This window comes from Ranitomeya variabilis, chromosome 1, assembly GCF_051348905.1.
Source record: "Ranitomeya variabilis isolate aRanVar5 chromosome 1, aRanVar5.hap1, whole genome shotgun sequence".
In the NCBI taxonomy this organism is placed as follows: Eukaryota; Metazoa; Chordata; class Amphibia; order Anura; family Dendrobatidae; genus Ranitomeya; species Ranitomeya variabilis.
This window is the reverse complement of record NC_135232.1, coordinates 731,693,194-731,711,704: the sequence shown is the minus strand read 5'-3', so window position 1 is coordinate 731,711,704 and position 18,511 is coordinate 731,693,194.

Here is an 18,511-nt window from a genome sequence, read left to right as displayed (position 1 = left end):
TCAGGGCTTGTGTGCCACTGCTGTGTGTGCTATCTCTCATTCAGTGGGCTATAGCAAGCCTATTTTTTTTTTTTTTTTTTTTTTTTAATATTATTTGGTTTCTAAAGTCTCCCTGAAAAAAAAAAAAAACCTAAAAAAACAGTGGGAGAGTAATATTGCCCTTTCAGCTTGTGTGCCAGTCTTGACTCCTGGGTGTGCCACCTCTCTCCCTCTCATTCAGTGGGCCATAGAAAGCCTATTTATTTTTTTTTTTAAATATTATTGGGTTTCTAAAGTCTCCCTGAAAAAACAAAAAATACATAAAAAAACAGTGGGAGAGTAATATTGCCCTTTCAGCTTGTGTGCCAGTCTTGACTCCTGGGTGTGCCACCTCTCTCCCTCTCATTCAGTGGGCCATAGAAAGCCTATTTATTTTTTTTTTTAAATATTATTGGGTTTCTAAAGTCTCCCTGAAAAAACAAAAAATACATAAAAAAACAGTGGGAGAGTAATATTGCCCTTTCAGCTTGTGTGCCAGTCTTGACTCCTGGGTGTGCCACCTCTCTCCCTCTCATTCAGTGGGCCATAGAAAGCCTTTTTTTTTTTTGGTTTTTTTAATATTATTTGGTTTCTAAAGTCTCCCTGAAAAAAACAAAAAAAACATAAAAAACAGTGGGAGAGTAATATTGCCCTTTCAGCTTGTGCGCCAGTCTTGACTCCTGGTTGTGCCACCTCTCTCTCTCTAATTGTGGGCCATAGAAAGCCTTTTTTTTTTTTTTTTTTAATATTATTTGGTTTCTAAAGTCTCCCTGAGAAAAAAAAATAAATAAATTAGGTGGGAGATTAATATTGACATTAGTGCTTGAGTGACAGTCCTGCGTGTGTGTCATCTCTGTGATTTTGTGCCACAGAAAACAGAGTGTGTAACATTGTGCCTGATTTTCCTTGTGGTCTCACCAACCTGTTAAGGGATATTGAAATCATACTGAAGTTATAGCTCACCGTGTAAGTTGTTTGATAGCAACAAATAAAGTTACTTTGGTTAAGATTTTAAAACAATGAGGAAGTCTGGTGCAAGAGGTCGTCGTGGGCGTTCATTGTCAGCTGGTAATGATGGTAGTGGTAGTGGAGCATCAGGTGGTCGTGGGGATAAAAATATTCCACCTAAGTCTGGAGCTGTGGAGCCAGTTTCGTCGTCAGGCTACACAAGGCCTCGAACGCTCTCTTTTCTGGGAGTAGGAAAACCGCTTTTAAAGGCGGAGCAGCAACAGCAAGTTTTGGCTTACATTGCAGACTCAGCCTCTAGCTCTTTTGCCTCCTCTTCCGAAACTGGTAAATGTAAAAGCAGCGCGTCGCTTGTGGATGTTCACGGTCAGGGACAAGTCGCTTCCTTGTCCTCCTCAGCAAAAACTACAACAAGAGAGAAGGATGCAGCAGGCGACACAACGGGTCACTCCATGGAGCTCTTTACACATACCGTCCCTGGCTTAGAAAGTGAAACATTTAACAGGCCATGCCCATTACAAGTATATTCTGACATGGAGTGCACTGATGCACAGCCACAGCCAGAGTACTATGCTGCTCCTTTGACTCAGACCACCACATTGCCCTCTCAGGGTACAGATCCACAATCAAACCCTGATGAGACTATGTTGCCCCGCCACGAACGCTATACCACCGACCGACACAGTGACACAGACGAAGTTGCACACGAGCTCGAAGAGGAGGTAATAGATGACCCAGTTATTGACCCCGATTGGCAGCCATTGGGGGAACAGGGTGCAGGCGGCAGTAGTTCAGAAGCGGAGGTGGAGGAGGGGCCGCAGCAGGCATCAACATCGCAACAGGTTCCATCTGCCGGGCCCGTATCTGGACCAAAACGCGTGTCAAAGCCAAAACCTGTTGGAGCACAGCGTTGCCATCCGGTTAAAGCTCAGTCTGCAATCCCTGAAAAGGGATCAGAGTCTAGGAAGAGTGCAGTCTGGCATTTTTTTAAACAACATCCAACTGATCAGCGCAAAGTCATCTGTCAAAAATGTTCAACTAGCTTAAGCAGAGGTCAGAATCTGAAAAGTCTAAATACTAGTTGCATGCATAGACACTTAACCACCATGCATTCTCAAGCCTGGACTAACTACCAAACGTCCCTCAAGGTTGTAGCACCCTCGGCCAATGAAGCTAGTCAGCAACGCAACATCCCTTCCGTCACTGTAAGGCCACCATTTTCCGCACCACCGGCAGTATCTGTGCAGGTTTCTTTGCCAGCCAAAAGCAGTCAGGGTCAGGGAATCACCAGTTTTGTAGGAGGAAATATTGCATGTAGGGCACCGGCGGAAACAATACCGTCTCCAACCGTCTCTCAGTCTGCCATGTCCACCGGCACACCCGAAAGTTCCACGATCTACAGCTCTCCAGTCCAGCTCACCCTACATGAGACTCTGGTTAGAAAAAGGAAGTACTTATCCTCGCATCCGCGTACACAGGGTTTTAACGCCCACATAGCTAGACTAATCTCGTTAGAGATGATGCCCTACCGGTTAGTTGAAAGCGAAGCTTTCAAAGCCCTGATGGAGTACGCTGAACCACGATACGAGCTACCCAGTCGACACTTTTTTTCCAGAAAAGCCATCCCAGCCCTGCACCAGCATGTTAAACAGCGCATCGTCCATGCACTCAGGCAATCTGTGAGTACAAAGGTGCACCTGACTACAGATGCATGGACCAGTAGGCATGGCCAGGGACGTTATGTGTCCATCACGGCACACTGGGTGAATGTGGTGGATGCAGGGTCCACAGGCGACATCAATTTAGGGACAGTTGTGCCTAGCCCACGGTCTAGGAAACAGTTGGCTGTAGGCGTTCGCACCCCCTCCTCCTCCTCCTCGTCCTCCTGCAGAAGCTACAGCTCTTCCACAGAACGCAGTCGGCCAACCACTCCATCGGCAGATGACACTGTTGCACACCAGTTGTCCCATTATGGGCCAGCTACTGCCAAGCGTCAGCAGGCTGTATTGGCTATGAAGTGTTTGGGCGACAACAGACACACCGCGGAAGTTCTGTCCGAGTTCTTGCAACAAGAAACGCAGTCGTGGCTGGGCACAGTAGATCTTGAGGCAGGCAAGGTAGTGAGTGATAACGGAAGGAATTTCATGGCTGCCATCTCCCTTTCCCAACTGAAACACATTCCTTGCCTGGCTCACACCTTAAACCTGGTGGTGCAGTGCTTATTGAAAACTTATCCTGGGTTCTCCGACCTGCTCCTCAAAGTGCGTGCACTTTGCTCACATATCCGACGTTCGCCTGTACACGCCAGCCGTATGCAGACCTATCAGCGGTCTTTGAACCTTCCCCAGCATCGCCTAATCATAGACGTTGCAACAAGGTGGAACTCAACACTGCACATGCTTCAGAGACTGTGCGAACAGAGGCGTGCTGTTATTTATTTGTGGGAGGATACACGGGCAGGCAGTAGGATGGCAGACATGGAGTTGTCAGGTGTGCAGTGGTCGAAGATACAAGACATGTGTCAAGTCCTTCAGTGTTTTGAGGAATGCACACGGCTGGTTAGTGCAGACAACGCCGTAATAAGCATGAGCATCCCCCTAATGCGTCTGCTGATGCAAAGTTTGACGCACATAAAGGAGCAGGCGTCTGCACCAGAGGAAGAGGGAAGCCTTGATGACAGTCAGCCATTGTCTGGTCAGGGCAGTGTACAGGACGAGGTAGCGGGCGAAGAGGAGGTGGAGGACGAGGAGGATGATGGGGATGAGTATATTTTTAATGCGGAAACTTTCACGGGGGCACAGGAAATTGGTTGCGTGTCACGGCCGGGTTCTGGTTTTTTGAGGGACACAAGTGACGTAGATTTGCCTGCAACTGCCCCTCAACCAATCACAACCGGAGATTTGACAAGTGGAACTTTGGCCCACATGGCGGATTATGCCTTACGTATCCTACAAAGGGACACACGCATTACGAAAATGATGAACGATGACGATTACTGGTTGGCCTGCCTCCTTGATCCACGCTATAAAGGCAAATTGCAAAATATTATGCCACATGAGAACTTGGAACTAATATTAGCAACCAAACAATCAACTCTTGTTGACCGTTTGCTTCAGGCATTCCCAGCACACAGCGCACGTGATCGTTCTCACACGAGCTCCAGGGGGCAGCAGACTAGGAGTGTTAGGGGTGCACACATCAGAAGTGGCGTTGGACAGAGGGGTTTTCTGACCAGGTTGTGGAGTGATTTTGCTATGACCGCAGACAGGACAGGTACTGCTGCATCAATTGAAAGTGACAGGAGACAACATTTGTCCAGTATGGTTACTAACTATTTTTCATCCCTTATCGATGTTCTCCCTCAACCGTCATTCCCATTTGATTACTGGGCCTCCAAATTAGACACCTGGCCAGAATTGGCAGAATATGCATTGCAGGAGCTTGCTTGCCCGGCAGCAAGTGTCCTATCAGAAAGAGTATTCAGTGCTGCAGGGTCAATATTAACCGAAAAAAGGACTCGTCTGGCTACCCAAAATGTTGACGATCTAACATTCATTAAAATGAACCACAACTGGATTTCAAAATCTTTTGCCCCACCTTGCCCGGCCGACACCTAGCTTTCCTATGAAAAGCTCTTGCCTGTGAATTACTTTTCTAATGTCTAATTTGCTGCTGCAGATTGTACAGCATACGACATGTTTACACCTCCCTAAATGGCCAAACTCCCCACACGGGGCCGTGGTATCGCGACTTGGCGCAAGCACCCGTGAGACTGCTGTTTGTCTGAAGAGGTGGGTGTGCTCGCTTTTGGTTGACGGCATTGCTACTGGGTCCCTCATAGTACAATGTAGTGTCTCTGGCGGTGGTGGTGCGCACCCAACGTCAGACACACCGTTGTAACATGAGTGGCCCTGGGGCGGTCCCGCCGGCCTCAAGAGAGTTCCCCCCTACCCCAGCTCAAACTGGGCTCTACTACGTGCAAAATTATGTCGCACAGCTCCACCAATCTTTAGTCTATTCGCTGACATCATTCAATGTCTGGCACTGACAATACAAATTTGTAGACATCTATGATGCAACTTAAAGTAGTCTGTGTCTGTGTCCTATATTGGCACCATTAAATAGTTACTGCCAAATTACTATGTCAGAAACACAGCAGATGAGCCCACCCCTGTACCTAAGTATGCCATCTTTTTTTTTGTTTTGGTTGTTTTGCGAGACATTAACATCTATTTATATTTTGGGAGTACTGGGACAGACACTCCTTGCACTACTCCTCCACTCAGCACCAAGCTGCCTGCCCGTGTATCCATGTAACCGCTGTAAAACTGCCATGAGCCTATTGTTTGTTATTTTAGGCCTTTGATAGCCTGTCTGCGGTCCCTACTCCTCCACTGACCACCAAGCTGCCTGCCCGTGTATCCATGTAACCGCTGTAAAACTGCCATGAGCCTATTGTTTGTTATTTTAGGCCTTTGAAGCCTTTCTGCGCTCCCTCCTTCCACTAGTCCTCCACTGACCAGACCACTGCTGCCCGTGTACCCCTGGAACCAATTTTAAAGTGCCTACAGCCAGCCCATTTTATTGTGTTAGGCCTTCGAAGCCTGTCTGCGGTCCCTCCTTCCACTAGGCCTCCACTGACCAGACCACTGCTGCCCGTGTACCCCTGGAACCAATTTTAAAGTGCCTACAGCCAGCCCATTTTATTGTGTTAGGCCTTCGAAGCCTGTCTGCGGTCCATACTTCCACTAGTCCTCCACTGACCAGACCACTGCTGCCCGTGTACCCCTGGAACCAATTTTAAAGTGCCTACAGCCAGCCCATTTTATTGTGTTAGGCCTTCGAAGCCTGTCTGCGGTCCATACTTCCACTAGGCCTCCACTGACCAGACCACTGCTGCCCGTGTACCCCTGGAACCAATTTTAAAGTGCCTACAGCCAGCCCATTTTATTGTGTTAGGCCTTCGAAGCCTGTCTGCGGTCCATACTTTAAATACTCCTCCACTCAGCACCAAGCTGCCTGCCCGTGTATCCATGTAACCGCTGTGAAACTGCCATGAGCCTATTGTTTTTTTATGTTAGGCCTTTGATAGCCTGTCTGCGGTCCCTACTTTAAATACTCCTCCACTCACCACCACCAAGCTGCCTGCCCGTGTATCCATGTAACCGCTGTAAAACTGCCATGAGCCTATTGTTTGTTATGTTAGGCCTTTGAAGCCTTTCTGCGCTCCCTCCTTCCACTAGTCCTCCACTGACCAGACCACTGCTGCCCGTGTACCCCTGGAACCAATTTTAAAGTGCCTACAGCCAGCCCATTTTATTGTGTTAGGCCTTCGAAGCCTGTCTGCGGTCCATACTTCCACTAGTCCTCCACTGACCAGACCACTGCTGCCCGTGTACCCCTGGAACCAATTTTAAAGTGCCTACAGTCAGCCCATTTTATTGTGTTAGGCCTTCGAAGCCTGTCTGCGGTCCATACTTCCACTAGGCCTCCACTGACCAGACCACTGCTGCCCGTGTACCCCTGGAACCAATTTTAAAGTGCCTACAGCCAGCCCATTTTATTGTGTTAGGCCTTCGAAGCCTGTCTGCGGTCCATACTTCCACTAGTCCTCCACTGACCAGACCACTGCTGCCCGTGTACCCCTGGAACCAATTTTAAAGTGCCTACAGCCAGCCCATTTTATTGTGTTAGGCCTTCGAAGCCTGTCTGCGGTCCATACTTCCACTAGGCCTCCACTGACCAGACCACTGCTGCCCGTGTACCCCTGGAACCAATTTTAAAGTGCCTACAGCCAGCCCATTTTATTGTGTTAGGCCTTCGAAGCCTGTCTGCGGTCCATACTTCCACTAGGCCTCCACTGACCAGACCACTGCTGCCCGTGTACCCCTGGAACCAATTTTAAAGTGCCTACAGCCAGCCCATTTTATTGTGTTAGGCCTTCGAAGCCTGTCTGCGGTCCATACTTTAAATACTCCTCCACTCACCACCAAGCTGCCTGCCCGTGTATCCATGTAACCGCTGTAAAACTGCCATGAGCCTATTGTTTGTTATGTTAGGCCTTTGATAGCCTGTCTGCGGTCCTTACTTTAAATACTCCTCCACTCACCACCTAGCTGCCTGTGTATCCATGTAACCGATGTAAAACTGCCATGACTGCCTACTGTTTGTTATTTTAGGCCTTTGATAGCCTGTCTGCGGCCCCTACTTGCAATACTCCTCCACTGACCACAATGCTGCCTGGAGTGCCTGCCTGTGTATCCATGTAACCGATGTAAAACTGCCATGACTGCCTACTGTTTGTTATTTTAGGCCTTTGATAGCCTGTCTGCGGCCCCTACTTGCAATACTCCTCCACTGAGCACAATGCTGCCTGGAGTGCCTGCCTGTGTATCCATGTAACCGATGTAAAACTGCCATGACTGCCTACTGTTTGTTATTTTAGGCCTTTGATAGCCTGTCTGCAGCCCCTACTTGCAATACTCCTCCACTGACCACACCAATGCTGCCCGTGTACCCCTGGAACCTATTTAAAAGTTCATAGAGCCTAGTTATATATTTTATTTACTATTAATAAGGCCATGATGGACTACGCTGTACCACGCTACAAGCTAACCAGTCGACACTTCTTTTGCGAGAAAAGCCATCCCAACCCTCCACCAGCATGTAGAAGACCGCATTGTCCATGCACTCTGGCAATCTGTGAGTACAAAGGTGCACCTGACAACAGACGCATGGACCTGTAGGCATGGCCACGGAAGATTACGTGTCCATTACGGCGCAATGGGTTAATGTGGTGGATGCATGGTCCACAGGGGACAGCCTACTAAGTCTGTCTGCAGTCCCTAATTCAAATTGTCCTCCACTGTCTAAATCGGAACTTCCACCTTCTGGCTTTCGGCCTATAGTATCAGAAATTAAACTGCATTTGGCCTTCAACTTTGGTTAGGGCCTACTAACGGCTTCTGCCCCTCCCTGGTGTTGCCCTCAACTAAATAAAGCTGAGCTTCAACCTTCCGGCTCTCATTATGTGGTTTTAAAAAAAAAAATGGTGGTTAGGGCCTACTAACGGCTTCTGCCCCTCCCTGGTGTTGTCCTCAACTAAATAAAGCTGAGCTTCAACCTTCCGGCTCTCATTAAGTGGTTTTAAAAAAAAAAAAAATGGTGGTTAGGGCCTACTAACGGCTTCTGCCCCTCCCTGGTGTTGTCCTCAACTAAATAAAGCTGAGCTTCAACCTTCCGGCTCTCATTATGTGGTTTTAAAAAAAAAAATGGTGGTTAGGGCCTACTAACGGCTTCTGCCCCTCCCTGGTGTTGTCCTCAACTAAATAAAGCTGAGCTTCAACCTTCCGGCTCTCATTAAGTGGTTTTTAAAAAAAAATGGTGGTTAGGGCCTACTAACGGCTTCTGCCCCTCCCTGATGTTGTCCTCAACTAAATAAAGCTGAGCTTCAACCTTCCGGCTCTCATTAAGTGGTTTTAAAAAAAAAAAAAATGGTGGTTAGGGCCTACTAACGGCTTCTGCCCCTCCCTGGTGTTGTCCTCAACTAAATAAAGCTGAGCTTCAACCTTCCGGCTCTCATTATGTGGTTTAAAAAAAAAAAATGGTGGTTAGGGCCTACTAACGGCTTCTGCCCCTCCCTGGTGTTGTCCTCAACTAAATAAAGCTGAGCTTCAACCTTCCGGCTCTCATTAAGTGGTTTTAAAAAAAAAATGGTGGTTAGGGCCTACTAACGGCTTCTGCCCCTCCCTGGTGTTGTCCTCAACTAAATAAAGCTGAGCTTCAACCTTCCGGCTCTCATTAAGTGGTTTTAAAAAAAAAAAAAATGGTGGTTAGGGCCTACTAACGGCTTCTGCCCCTCCCTGGTGTTGTCCTCAACTAAATAAAGCTGAGCTTCAACCTTCCGGCTCTCATTAAGTGGTTTTAAAAAAAAAAATGGTGGTTAGGGCCTACTAACGGCTTCTGCCCCTCCCTGGTGTTGTCCTCAACTAAATAAAGCTGAGCTTCAACCTTCCGGCTCTCATTAAGTGGTTTTAAAAAAAAAAAAAATGGTGGTTAGGGCCTACTAACGGCTTCTGCCCCTCCCTGGTGTTGCCCTCAACTAAATAAAGCTGAGCTTCAACCTTCTGCTCCAAATTACCATTTTAAAAAATGCAATAGGCTTTTCCGGCCTACTAAAGGTGTCTGCCCCTCCCTGGTGTTGTCCTCAACTGAACAAAGCTGAGCTTCCACATTCTGGCTTTCGCCCTATACTATCAGATATTAAACTGCATTTGGCCTACTAGTGTGGTTAGGCCCTTGAAACAGTGTCTGCTGCTCTTGGGTTTGCTACTCCACTGAACAAAGCAATGCCGCCTGTTTAGTCCTGTTACCAATTTTGAACTGCATGTAGCCTACTTTATTCTTTGGCCCTATATCTGTTTCCTCCTCATCCTGCCCATTGCCCAGCCACTGCTAAATGAGTCTGCTGGTACATTGACCTAGACCACTACATTCCCCTTGTACTCTACACAGCCAGAATCTGTCCCTGCTGAAAGTAAGGTTCCCCTTCCCGCATGTTATACCACCTTACACAGGGACAAAGAGGAAGGTGCAGATGAAAGTGCAGGTTCCTTCATCAGGTGGGGGGGCATACTCGTTGGCGACGTCACTGGCACAGGGCCCCTCAGAGTACGCAAAAGTGTCGCTGCTGGTGGGAGGCGCCCCCGCCATGCAAACACACCGCCGTACTTTGAGGGGCCCTGTGCCAGTGGCAATGCGAACGAGTGGGCCCCCCCTGCTTGCTCAGGATCACAGCACTTGCAACTTTTAAATACTTACCTTTCCCTGCAACACCGCCGTGACGTAGTCCGCATTTCCTGGGCCCACGAAAAACTTGAGCCAGCCCTACTCCCCCCACAACTTTCCCCCAATTCCCTATGCCCAACTATTATTATACAGTTAATTAAGATTGGCAAGCTTCAGAAACAAGAATGGATGTTTTTGGCATTAAAATGGGCACTGTAGGTGTTTTCCTGGCCTCCACTCACTGCCGACTATGCTTCCCCATTGACTTGCATTGGGTTTCGTGTTTCGGTCGATCCCCGACTTTTAGCGATAATCGGCCGACTGCACTCGACTCGACTCTGGACAAAATCGGGTTTCCCAAAACCCTACTCGATCTTAAAAAAATGAAAGTCGCTCAACCCTAGGTGTTGCTTCGTTCAATCCAGTCAGCGTTCTCTCCTAACTTCCTGCCTGACCCCCAGTTTACCCACTATGGTGGGGAGTGGCCTAATGAATAGCACCCTTAGCTCCCCCCGGAGGCCCAGCTGTGAAACATATTGGTGTCTGTGATACCTGATTGGAGAAACTCCTCCAGTGCCATCGAACGCACCATGGCTCCCCTTAGTGGCGGAGCCACAGTACTGCAACGACCAGGACTCTGGGGCGCTGCAATTGTGACTTGTAGGATCGCTACTTCCAACAGGTGGCGCTATAGAGTTAAGTCCTCTTTTTCTCAGAAGAGGCAATTTGCATATTTTAATTCCCAGAGGAGCATTGTACGGCAAATAAGCCTCCTTACCTTGACAAGCCAGAGATGGTATGTCACTCTCCATAAGGAGAAACGATACCCATCAAGAGCCTTCGTAACTCTTTTGATCTCCCTTTCCTTTCTTAGATAGGTAGGGTTAATATATTTAAATCGTATATCCTGTATGTAATGAACATGGTTCCAATCTCACTGCCGAAATCATTCTTCAACACCCTAAACCAAATTATTACTAAATTTGTCTGGAAATTTAAAAAAAGCCCGACTACCTTTTAAGACCCTAATCCTTCCGAAGCAGTCTGAGGCCTGGGCCTTCCCGATCTTCTCTCCTATTATCAGGCCATACATATAGCCAGATGGATAAAACTTACACATTTGGTAGATCAAGACGCACAAGCACATATCGAAACACAACTATTAGGCCAGGATATGAGAAAACTGCTATGGACAAACCACCCTATTTCAAAAATTAGCTTTGAGGAAATTCTTTCAACGACCATCCTAAATAGACACTCATTGATACCAAACCGCCCACCTACTTGCTATTTCCTTGATAAAATTCCAATCGGCCTAATCCCATACATCTATAACCACAGATCCCTACGATCTTTGGTCCTCTCTTCCAATAAACCAATTTCCCATCTTCTAAACCAGGGGTCTCATCCGGCTCCTCCATGCGGCTCGCAGGCACATAGACCCCGTAACGATCACGCTCGCTCCAGCAGCCGACGACATCCGCACAGTAGTGCAGTGTATTGCCGCGCAGAGACCGGCTCTCTGCACAGCAATAGTAGTGTCAGCCGCCAGCCTATCAGGGGCAAGCAACTGACATCTGCGCATGGCAGTGACATCATACGCCGCTGCTTCGGGACACAGATGTCAGCTGCTTACCTCTGATAGGCCGGCAGCTGACACTAGTATTGTGCAGAGAGCTGGTCTCTGTGCGGCAATACACTTCACTACAGCGCGGATGTCGGCGGCTGCTGGGGCAAGCGCGATCGTTACAGGGTGTATGTGCCTGCGGGCCACAGGAGCAGAAAGGACGCCGAGGGAACGGAGGACAGGTGAGAAGAATCTTTTTTTTTTTCTCTGTTATGTCTATGTGAAAACGGGGGGGGGGGACCTGGATGGGGGACCTGTCTGCAATATGGGTGGGCCTGGAAGGGGGACCTGTCTGCAATATATGGGGGGGGACCTGGATGGGGGACCTGTCTGCAATATGGGGGGGGCCTGGATGGGGGACCTGTCTGCAATACGGGGGGGCCCGGATGGGGGACCTGTCTGCAATATATGGGGGGGACCTGGATGGGGGACCTGTCTGCAATATGGAGGGGGCCTGGATGGGGACCTGTCTGCAATATATGGGGGGACCTGGATGGGGGACCTGTCTGCAATATGGGGGGCCTGGATGGGGGACCTGTCTGCAAAATATGATGGGACCTGGATGAGTTACCTGTCTGCAATATGGGGGGGGCCTGGATGGGGGACCTGTGCAATATATGGGGGGACCTCGATGGGGGACCTGTCTGCAATAGGGGGAGGGGCCTGGATGGGGGACCTGTCTGCAATATATGGGGTGACCTGGATGGGGGACCTGTCTGCAATATATGGGGGGACCTGGATGGGGGAACTGTCTGCAATATGGGGAGGGGCCTGGATGGGGGACCTATCTGCAATATGGGGAGGGGCCAGGATGGGGGACCTGTCTGCAATATATGGGGAACCTGTCTGGAATATGGGGGGGCCTGGATGGGGACCTGTCTGCAATATATGGGGGGGACCTGGATGGAGCACATGTCTGCAATATATGGGGGGGACCTGGATGGGTACCTGTCTGCAATATATGGGGGGACCTGGATGGGGGACCTCTCTGCAATATATGGGGGGGACCTGGATGGGGGACCTGTCTGTAATATATGGGGGGAACCAGGATGGGGCACATGTCTTCTATATGGGTACGTGCCTGGGGGACATAACGACAAGAATGGGACCAGGATGGGGACGTTACTACCAGATGAGGACCCAGGATGGGGCCATATCTACAAGATAGGGACAAACCTGGGGCAATAGTGCAAGATAGGGACCAGCCTGGGGCATTACTACAAGATGGGGACCAGCATGGGGCATTACAACATAGGGACCAGCATGGGGCATTACTACAACATAGTGACCAACATGGGGCATTACTCCAAGATGGGGACAAGCATGGGGCATTACTACAAGATAGTGACCAGCATGGGGCACATTACTACAAGATAGGGATCAGTTCAAAAGGTGTATAGAGAAAAATATGGTATCACTAAAAATGTCATTTTGTCATGCAAATAATGTGGCCCATATACCCAGCCGAGATTGAGACCCCTGTTCTAAACAATAAGATACCTTGTAATAACTCATGGCCCCTAGAAGCTTCAAAAACGTCCAAGTAATTTTCTTCAACAGATACATGTGTCCCACTTTAAGAAACAGATCAAAACATTATCCACCCCACCCTCCGAGTGGCTTATTTTTGTCAGGCTAGATTTTCTGACAAAAATAAAACCACCTATTAATTAATATTAATTAATTAATTATTAAGATTAATATCGAAGATCTGTTAACCTTTCTAAACTTCAAAATTAATACTAAACCAATATTTCTTCACTCTTGGGAAGTTGAACTCAAAATCTCCTTATCACCTCAAGATATACAGAAGATCTGTTCCAACTCGCACAGCTTTTCTCAATGTATTTTACTGCAGGAATCTGCGTATAAAATCCTGTCAAGGTAGTATTTCACTCCGGAGAGGTTTTTTCACTTAGGTCTAGCTGAATCTCCACTCTGCTGGAGATGTAAGACATTAAGAGGTACATTAGCTCACATCTTTTGGTCTTGTCAGAAACTCCAACACTTCTGGGATCAAATTAATTATACTATGAAAGCCCTAGGAGTGTTGACATCAGCTCTTACTGCCCCAAAAGTACTTCTGTCCCTTCCTACGCCAAATTTTAAACCTAAGAAACATGACCTTCCACCTGTATTGTTGGGGGCCACAAAACATTTGGTTGCCTTGAAGTGGAAACAAACAACCCCACCAACCTTTGGAGACTGGATAGAGAAGGTTAAAGATATTTTTCGACTAGAGGAACTATCGAGTTGGGAGACATTTTCCCATGATCATTTCCTAAAGATCTGGTCCCCTTTTACCAGTTGGACCGGAAAGGATTAGGCCATATAGCTTCTTCTTGTGAACCACGGTGATTGGGCTCCCCTTAGGGAAGAACTCCTTCTGTACCAGAATGGCGAGGATTCCCTTTACTTGTTTTTTCTCTAAGCTGTTTAATTTTGTGCTAAAAATTTTCTACAGGCTAAAAGTACTGGCTATAATTTTGTGCTCATTCGTCGGTTCTACACCAATGTTCGTTTATTGTTACACCTGATATTTTGTTTTGTCTGGTTCTCTTTTCAACCAGTTGTTTATTATGATATGCATAAACTCGCGTGTCTTTACAAATAATAACTGTTTATATGATACTTTATGATGTGAGCTTAATTTAATTGTATGTTAAAATTCATAAATAAAGAATTGGGGAAAAAAACAACAGACTCTGGAAGACCTAACAGTTGGACTGGCCACTTCCGTTGTGTTGGTGTTACGGGGAACAGTTGCCTGCCTTCTGTCTGCGGCCACCACACTGCTTCTTCCTGCCTGTTAGGGTGCTGTGCCTCCCTCCCCCTGTGTGCTGCTGTCCTCGCTCTGCATGTCCTCCTGCTATCTTGGGTCAGTTACTATATTATCCACCACCTTGTCCTCCACTGCCACACCCTGGTCCTCCTCCTGACTTTCTGGCAATTGTCTCATCATCGTCCACCTCTTGTGACACTTTACCACCGTAGCCTTCGTGTGACCATGGCTGCTCAAATATTTGGGCATCTCTACATGCAATCTCCTCTTGCCCTGCTTCAAGTGGAATGGGTGAGAGGCCTGAATCTATAAATGGAAAAGTGAACAGCTCTTCGGAGTGTCAAAAGGGTAGGATCAGTTGTCTCTGGGCACTCGACATAGTGGGAGGAAGGATGATCAGAGTGAGGAATATGCGGTCCAGGCTCATGGCTATTCAGACTGCACCGTGTGGAAGTTGTGGTGGTGGTAAAGTGACTGGAAGCATTATCCGCTATCCAACCAACAACCTTTTGATACTGCTCTGGGTTCAATAGTGGTATGCTGCTGTGGTCCCCTAGTAATTGGGACAGCAAGGTAGGGCAAGAAGATGTGGGTGTTTGTTGTTGCACGATTTCAGCTTTCTCTCGGCCTCTGCATGCACCATCACCATCACGTCCAGTTTTCCGGCCCTTATCTCGCGCCTTGCACATTTTAAATGGAGGATAATATTTTGCACGGTCACTACAAATGGCTAAGTTTAAAATAGCTGGCATGTAGGTAACTTTTTTTTCAGCAAACTGGTGTCAATAACTTGTACAAGACACTCCAACAAAACTTTACAGTAGCTCAGAAATTACAGAATTGTCTGCGCACTCAGATGTGATCGCTGTGGCGGCCAAACCCCTGTTTAAAATAGCTGGATTTTTACGCTGTAATATAGAAAGGGTCTGGCTGTATTCTGCACTGCCAACAAGCAAATGGAGCAAAAAAAAACGTGAGCTCTGGATTGCTTTTGAAGAAAATAATCAGGATTAAAATGCAAAAAAATTATTCCTGGCCACAGATACCTGGGGCTATGTATATACAGTAAATATCTGTAATGGAATGGACCCTCTTGCCATATGCAATGAAGTATGCCACATACAATGCCTGCCTAGTAGTAATGAGCGAATATACTCGTTACTCGAGATTTCCCGAGCACGCTCGGGTGTCCTCCGAGTATTTTTTAGTGCTCAGAGATTTAGTTTTTCTTGCCGCAGCTGAATGATTTACATCTGTTAGCCAGCATAAGTACATGTGGGGGTTGCCTGGTTGCTAGGGAATCCCCACATGTACTTATGCTGGCTAACAGATGTAAATCATTCAGCTGCGGCAATAAAAGCGAAATTTCAGAGTACTAAAAAATACTCGGAGGACACCCGAGAGTGACACCGTAATTAGTCCTCAGAAGGACTGTTGGTTTACATGGATTCATGTATTCAATATGGTATACCCACACTAACTAATACAATTGCAATTCTCTCCCTATCTCAGCAGCATCTGTCCCTACACTGGGCTGATTCTGGAGCTGACTGTGACGAGCAGGGCGACGCCAGGTCTGATATAGACCTGCTGGCGCTCTGCGGCCAGCCAATCACTGTATTGCCACAACCAACATGGCTGTGGCATTACAACATGTGGCAGACAATCCCTGCATGTTGATTGGCGCTGTAAAGGGTGCCAAACATGCAGGGCGGGGACCCGAGCTCCTACCGAGCAACCCCGGAAATGCTAGGCGCTCGCCGAGCATCGCGAGCAGCGAGATGCTGGGGGGAGAACTAAGCACTTCCGAGCATGCTCGCTCATCACTAATTTGTACACAAAATGAGAATGCTGTGTCTGGGAGAACATGTGTGTAAGTGGGCAAGTAACTGGCTTAGTGATAGAAAGCAGAGGGTGGTTATAAATGGTATAACTTGGTTGCTGTGACCAGTGGGGTACCGCGGGGGTCGGTGTTGGGACCTGTTCTCTTCAACATATTTATTAACGATCTGGTAGAAGGTTTACACAGGAAAATATCGATATTTGCAGATGATACAAAACTATGTAAAGCGGTCAATACAAGAGAAGATATTCTGCTACAGATGGATCTGGATAAGTTGGAAACTTGGGCTGAAAGGTGGCAGGTGCGGTTTAACAATGACAAATGTAAGGTTATACACATGGGAAGAAGGAATCAATATCACCATTACACACTAAACAGAAAACCACTGGGTACAAGCACACCGTTGTTTTTCTTGTGAAATTCTCAATAGGTTTGTGTCACATGACCCTCTTCCCATTGAAAAAAATAAAGTTGGATCCAATATGGCCGACTTCAAAATGGCCGCCATGGTCACCACCCATCTTGAAAAGTTTTCCCCCTCCCATATCAACTTCCTGTTTGTGGCACATTAGTATATCACCAGCCATTCCCATTCTATTTAGGTGTATCCATATAAATGGCCCACCCTGTATATTACTATCTTATGTGAGATGATGCAAGGAGCAGGAAAATGCAAAAAAAAAAATCTAAATAACATGTTGCCAGGACCAGGGATTCCCAGCCAGTCTCCCATGCTGGTACTTGCCTAGCCTCAAGCTGCATAGCAGCTGCCATCTGATGAGAGAATGCACATTCAGCTTTGAGGGGTCATTGACAGACTGTTAGCACCCCCGAGGATCTTTTCTAGATGAATAACATCATAGGGAAAAGCTTTGAAAAAACAAAGTAACATGTCAATGGGATCAGGGATTCCCAGCCAGTCTTCCATGCTGGTACTGGCCCAGCCTCAAGCTGCTTAGCGGCTGCGATCTGATGAGGGGAGGCACATTCAGTTTAGGGTGGCCATTAACAGACTGTTAGAACCTCTGTGGGTCTTCTCAAGAGGAATAAAATCATAAGGGAAAGCTTTGAAAAGAACAAAATAACATGTCAACCGGACCAGGGATTCCCAGCCTGTCTCCCATGCTGGTGTAGGAAGATGGACCAGGCCTGGGATGCTTCTCTCGTGTCGGATACAGAGCTATCGGGGCTGTCACCATTGTTGTAGGGGAAAGCTTTCCAACCTGAACAGACCTTTGCACTTGTCTATAGGGGATGTGTCTGGTATAAAAGGGGTGGTGCGCGGGAAACCGGGACACTTGGCTGAAAGACAGAGCGTGCAGAAGAAGGTTGACTCCCTCTCTGTTGGAATACGCAACAACTCAGGCCCGTGCTACAGTACCTCAGACCCTGTTCACACTGACCATGGGAGACTTGAGGTGGTGTGTCCATCCATCCTTACTACCAGAGCTCTCACCCACACCGCTCCGCTACCGGCCGTGAGTGTGCAGCCTGGAACTGACCAGGCGGACTGTCGAGGACCTGGTACCTACAAAAGTTTAGGGTCACCCAGACAATTTTGTGTTTTCCATGAAAACTCATACTTTTATTAATCAAATGAGTTGCCAAATGAATTAAAAATCTAGTCCAGACATTGACAAGGTTTGAAAACAAGATTTTTATTTGAAATAATAATTTTCTCCCTCAAACTTTGTTTTCGTCAAAGAGTGCTCCCTTTGCAGCAATTACAGCATTGCAGACCTTTGGCATTCTAGCAGTTAATTTGCTGAGGTAATCTGGAGAAATTTCACCCCATGCTTCCGGAAGCCCCTCCCACAAGTTGATTTGTCTTGATGGGCACTTTTTTGCGTACCATACGGTCAAGCTGCTCCCACAACAGCTCAATGGGGTTGAGATCTGGTGACTGCGCTGGCCACTCCATTACAGATAGAATACCAGCTGCCTGCTTCTTCCCTAAATAGTTCTTGCATAATTTGGAGGTGTGCTTTGGGTCATTGTCCTGTTGTAGGATGAAATTAGCTCCAATCAAGCGCTGTCCACAGGGTATGCATGGCGTTGCAAAATGGTGATAGTGATAGCCTTCCTTATTCAAAATCTCTTTTACCTTGCAAAAATCTCCCACTTTACCAACACCAAAGCAACCCCAGACCATCACATTACCTCCACCATGCTTGACAGATGGCGTCAGGCACTCTTCCAGCATCTTAGCATCTTTTCAGTTGTTCTGCATCTCACAAATGTTCTTCTGTGTGATCCAAACACCTCAAACTTGGATTTGTCTGTCCATAACACTTTTTTCCTACCTTGCTCTCTCCAATATCTGTATTTTTTTGCCCATATTAATCTTTTCCTTTTATTAGCCAATCTCAGATATGGCTTTTTCTTTGCCACTCTGCCCTGAAGGACAGCATCCTAGAGTCGCCTCTTCACTGTAGACGTTGACACTGGCGTTTTGTGTGCACTATTTAATGAAGCTGCCAGTTGAGGA